A 6,045-nucleotide genomic window follows, 5' to 3' on the forward strand; every position below is an offset into this window, starting at 1 on the left:
CATCAGAACTTCCTGTGCCCTACAAATCATTCCACCCTCTGTTCCATTCTCCCGATGGGGTCAGAGCTATTTCATGAAGCACAAATCTGATAGCAGTCCTCTGTTCAAAAATGGCCCAGAGCAGCTGTTTTCAAAGTGTGGTCTGTGGACCCCCCGGGGGAAGTTTGTCAGTTGTAGCAAATAAAAATACAGGATGCCTAGTTACACTGGAATTTCAGATAAACAACAAATAATTTTTTAGTAGAAGTATGTCCCTTGCAATATTTGGGTGGCCATACTGTATTTTGTCTGGTAACCCAACCCAGGCGTCCCTGAGACCCTTTCAAGGAGTCTTTGAGGTCAAAACTGTTTTCATAACAACACTAAGACTTATTTGCCTTTTTCACTGTACTGACGTTTACACTGATGGTTCCAAAAATACAGGTGTCTTAGCATGAATCAAGGCAGTTACACCAAACTGTACTAGTGGTCATTGTGTTACTCTTAAAGTTACAAAAAAAGAAAAGTCAGTTTCACTTAAGAATACCCTTGATAAAGCAGTAAAAATTAATTTTATTAAATCTTGACCCTTGCATAGATGTCCTTTTAATATTCTGGGTGATGAATTCGGAAGTGTGCATATTGCACTTGTGCTATGTACAATGGTTGTCTCACTTGGGTGATGGTTTGAGGTGCAAAGCTGGACAGGTTACTTGTTCACAGAACACCATTTTTGCTGACAAACTAGGGTAATTCAAACTTAGGTATTTGGCAGCTATTTTCTTGAAAATGAATGAAGTGAGCCAGTCACTTCAAAGAAAAATCTTGACAGTATTTGTGCCAATTGTAAAATTTGAGCTTTCAAGCAAAAATTAGAATTTTGGAAAACTTCTGTCTAGCACTGAGAGCTTGATAGCTTCCCAACACTGAAAGACCTTTCTGATGAGATTGGTGGTGATATTGATGGATATGATTTTTAAATATTGTGTAATGAAATGTGTTAACATTTAGAAAATCACCATAACTCCAAAACCAAAACCAAAACTGTTGCTATTAAGTCGATTCCAACTCATAGTGACTCTATAGGACAGAGTAGAACTGCCCCATAGGGTTTCCAAGGAGCAGTTGGTGGATTCGAACTGCCGACCTTTTGGTTAGCAGCCAAGCTCTTAACCACTGTGCCACCAGGGCTCCAGTTTGACCAATAATTTCCAAGTGACCAATGTATGATGTTACCATTCAAAGAGCAAAATAGACTGATAGATTTTAATGTAACAGAGTATGAAAAATTTCACTGATATGGTTTCAAATTCTACATTTCAACTAACTTTTAAGAGTCGAGTTTTAGGGTTTTAGCAATGAAGAACATCCACAATTATCTGCCCTCTCTTTTTCAACTACATATTGTGTGAGGCTAGATATTCTTCATATACTTCAACCCAAACACTCTATCACTATGGATTGAATACAGAAGCAGATATGAGAATCTAGTTGTCTTTTATTCAGCCAGACATTAAAAAGACTTGCAAAAATGTAAGAGTGCCACTCTTCTCACTGATTTATTTTGTTTTGGGAAACAGAGTTACTTTTCATAAAAAATATTTATTAACATAGAATGGGCTTATTTTTTTACATGAATTAGTAATTTAAAAATGTTTTGTTTTCATTTTGAATATGGTAAATATCAATAGATATAATCCACATAAGCAAAAGCTGATTGAAGTCTTAGATAATTTTTAAGAGTGTAAAGGGGTCCTGGGACCCAAAATTTGAGAGCTGTTGGTTTACAGGATAACACCCTGACTTGTGGGCAGGACGTTAAAGACTTTCCACGATCTGGCTCCGTCCTGCCTTTGCAACCTCACTTATTTACCACTATCTTCTAAGTACCCCTAGGTTCCAGCCTAACTACCTACTTACTGATTTATGCACATATTCTGGACTTTTCTGCCTCTGACATTGTACACACCGTTCCTCTACCTGGAACACACGTCCCCACCCTCTTTGTCCACCAGTTCTGGTTGTTAGTGGGTCAGGGCTAGCTTCTTAGCACGAGAGCCTGTGGATGGAGAGCCTCATTCAGACCTAACTTCACAGTGTGTTTATGGATATATTCTGCACATTAGCTTTCTATACAATTACCTACAGGATCTGTTTGTCTGTCTTCCTTAATTAGAATTCTTGGAGGGTGAAGGACCCAATTTTCCCTCTGGTTTGTATTCTTAGCATCTTAGGGATAAGTGTCCTGCTATCAACTTTATAAATACTAGCTAACAATTTCTAGCCACATCTATGGGCTTTTACGATTCTGTGTAGATTAATCTGAGTATTTAGTGCCTGCTGTGAACATAACATTTGGCAGTTTGGGGAGGGGGGGTAAGGAGGTGGGACCTGCACTGTGGTTAGAGACACAGGACTTACAGCCAAGAAGCAATCTAACAAGACACAAAAGGCATGTACAGTAGTCAGAGGGCAAACCGGGTGCTCTGGGACTTCAGGGAAGGGGGCTGCACATGCATAGGCGGCTGGTGTAATCAGAGAAGGCTTCTGGGAGGAGGTAGGGACTTGACCAGGGCCTTGTTAAATAGGGAAGATTTCGTTGGGAGGTCAGCAAGGCAGGGATTTCAGGTCAGCGAATAAACATGAGCCAAGGCAGAGAATCAGAAATGAGCACAGCATGTTCACGGCCTAATGAGACTGTGACCACAGTGAATGTGAATGGTGTGAAATGAGAGGGCTGAAAACTAGTCAGAGGAGTTTAGACTGGACATGGAAGGAAAGGGGAACTCATAACTTGGTTAGGGGAGTGACTTGGTGTTTTCTGAACACAAGATGGATTATTTGTGGGAGGGGGAATGGAGATGGGGCATCAAATTAATGATCCAGAGGTGTAAGGTGGTAAGGCTCTGTACTGGGCTATCAGCAAGGCTTTTTGAAATACATGCAGGGTAACCATGTGTAAAATTACAGCTCAGTGCCTTCAAATGGCAGTGTTTTATACATAATGGCATGGGGATTAAGACCACACGACAGTGGATTAGTGATATACTTGAGTTTTACCACATTTGGCTGACTAGAGCTGAAGTATTCTAGTCTTATGTTTATTGTCTCAGCCGTTAAGTAGTTGTGTGTGGTTTTGGCCAAGTTACTTAACCCCTCATTTCCTTAGTTCTGTCATCTATAAAACAAAGGTATTACTAGTACCTGTCTTACAGACTTGTTAAATGTCTACACATAGGAAGTCTTTAAAAAGATTAGCTACTTATTTATTCAATGATGTTTAAATACCCAATGTACCAAAGCTTCCAGAGCCATGGAGCTGAATGAGGGCCCTTAGAAAGCTTGCTGGAGACATTACAAAGATGGGACTCATTCAGAAGCTGGGACAGAAAACTTTAAAAACTCCAGTTCCATGAACTCATTCAGATCTAAAAGGCAAAATCTTTTTTTAAAAGGTTTTTAAAAGGAGATCTGAGTCACAATTTTAATCATGTCATTTATCAGCTTAAAAACTTTCACTGATTTCCACAGCAGAAAGGATGGATAAGCCTTCTTTAACTGGGTCTGAGTCGATCTTTCCAGCCTCCTTCCTGCCCACAGCCCAGGGAGGCTGCGGCTCAACCACAGTGTACTCCTGCTTATTCTCAACCTAATGCAGCATTTCACGCCCATCTCCTGTCTGCTTTTCCCCAAAAACTTGTTCCTCTTACTCCCATTTCTACCCTATAAAATCAGTCACTCTTTTTTTTTATTATTGTACTTTAGATGGAGGTTTACAAAACAAATAGATTCTCATCAGTTAGGACACATATTGTTTTATGACAATGGTTAACAACCCCACAACATGTCAACACTGTCCCTTCTCAACCTTGGGTTCCCTATTACCAGCTTTCCTCTCCCCTCCTGCCTTCTAGTCCTTGTCCCTGGACTGTTGTGCCCCATTAGTCTAGTTTTGTTTTATGGGCCTGTCTAACCTTTGGCTGAATGGTGAACCTCTGGAGTGACTTCATTACAGAGCTAAAAGGGACATACTCTCGGGGTTTCTCCAGTCTCTGTCAGGCCAGTAAGTCTGGTCTCTTTCTGTGAGTTAGAATTTTGTTCTACATTTTTTCCAGCTCTGTCCGGGACCCTCTATTGTGATACCTGTCAGAGTAGTCAGTGGTGGTAGCCGGGCACCATCTAGTTGTGCTGGACTCAGTCTGGTGGAGGTCGTGGTAGTTGTGGTCCATTAGTCCTTTGGTAAAATTAGTCACTCTTTAAGAAGCAATTAAAATGTCTCTTCTGTGAGAACTTCTCAGATACCCCCAATTATAATTAATCCCTTCGATGCATGCATAGTACTTTCTTCACACCTGTTATAGCTCCTATATTCTGCACGGTATTAGAGACATAGACACACTTTTCTTTTTCCACTACATCTTATATCCTTGAGGGAGGAGCTATGCCATAGATTTGTCCTGACAACACCTAGCCCAGACCCTTGTTCTTAACAGGTGCCTTATGAATGTTGGCTGAACCGAATTGAATTGTAAGCAAACATCAGGTGGGATTTTGTAGAAAAGGTCTCAAGAGCAGGGCTTTAGACCTGGACTCCTGAAAGTGACAAGTATACTTGTGATTTAGATATGTGCTTCAGGCCTGAGGAGTCCTTGGAATTCTTTGAAGGGAACCTTCTTCTATCCTTTCAGCTGTTGGCTCAGAAGCAAGTCTTAGATGAGGTGGCCCCAGCCAGCTTTATGTTATTACTAGACCACAGGCTACTCCTCTGCTGCTTCTCTCCGAAAACAAAAGGAAAAAAAAAGGAAAGGACAAATAGCTTGGTTGCCTCTATCTTTCCAGTTTGGACACCCCTCTCAGGAAGGCTGTCTGGTCCCCACTGCCAGGTGCCCCCCAACAACTGTGGGTGCCCTCAGTTGTTCCCCAACAACTGAGGACGCCCAGTGTGCCTTTTTAGCCAAAGAACACCTTCTCATTAACACTTTTATTTTCTTAATTCACGCTGAGCGTTTTTGCTTTAAAAACAGTTCTCAAACGTTCTAAAACGTTGTAGGAACATGTAGATCGAAACAAAAGCAAATAAATTGAATCCTGTAAAGTAACAAAGCAGACGCCCTTCTATGACAGACAGCACAAAGCTAAATGAAAATATTAGTCATCCTCTAGATACAGTATTTTTCCTTTTAGAAAGGAGCTGGCGTTCGCAACCCCCCACCCCCAAATATAAAAGACAATGAAGGTAGCAGAAAACTATTCTCCACAGCTCCCGGAGAGGAGTCAGCAGTTTCAGCAGCACTACCTATTTCTATAAGCAACGCAAGTGGTTTGAAAGATCTTGGTTTTTACTTTCTCCTACCTGCCTCCAAACACACGTGTAGAACGAGCGAGCAAGCGAGCTATCCTCTCCCACCCCTCCCCCCAACAGCCTTTGAGCATTAGAGTCCGGCGGCGCCAAATCCCGCGCAGGGCTGCGGAGGAGGGGGTGCACTCTGGAAACCCGATTAAATCCAAAGATGCGGCTACCTGGGCCGAGGAGTGCTCTCCGGAGAGCCGGGCTCCCCCATCCCTTCAAGTAGAAAGAGCCAGTGGAAAAAGGGGGCGCCTGCCCGGCTCCGGAGTTGTAGGAGAGCCTGGTAGAGCCCCGCGAGGGGCGCGCGTCGACACCTGTGCTCCCAGGGGCGGGGCGTCCTCCAGGTGTGCCGAGGGAGAGGAAGATACTGAGAGCCTAGCGAAGCTAGCCGGGGAGCCCGAGTCCCCTTCCCCCGCCCCGAAGAAATGCTGGGGGAGGAGCGGTTAATCCGCACCTCGCCGCCGGGGGATCCACAAGCCCAGCCCGCCTCCTTTGGGGGAATGCGGGGAGGGGGGAGCAAACCCTGCGGCGCGTAGGGGGTTAACCCGGCGGCCCGCGGCCGGAGGGCGCTTAACCCTTTGGCGCCCTCAGGTCAGCCAGGACAGGCAGGGGTGGCAGAACCCCGAGTCCCACGTAGCGGCCACCCCGACCGCACGGGACGTGCGGGAAGAGCCCCCGGCCGGTCGCCGACAACTGGGGCGCGGCGCAGCCGTGGGAGG

Source organism: Trichechus manatus, unplaced genomic scaffold (assembly GCF_000243295.1).
Source record: "Trichechus manatus latirostris isolate Lorelei unplaced genomic scaffold, TriManLat1.0 scaffold00001, whole genome shotgun sequence".
Taxonomy (NCBI): domain Eukaryota; kingdom Metazoa; phylum Chordata; class Mammalia; order Sirenia; family Trichechidae; genus Trichechus; species Trichechus manatus.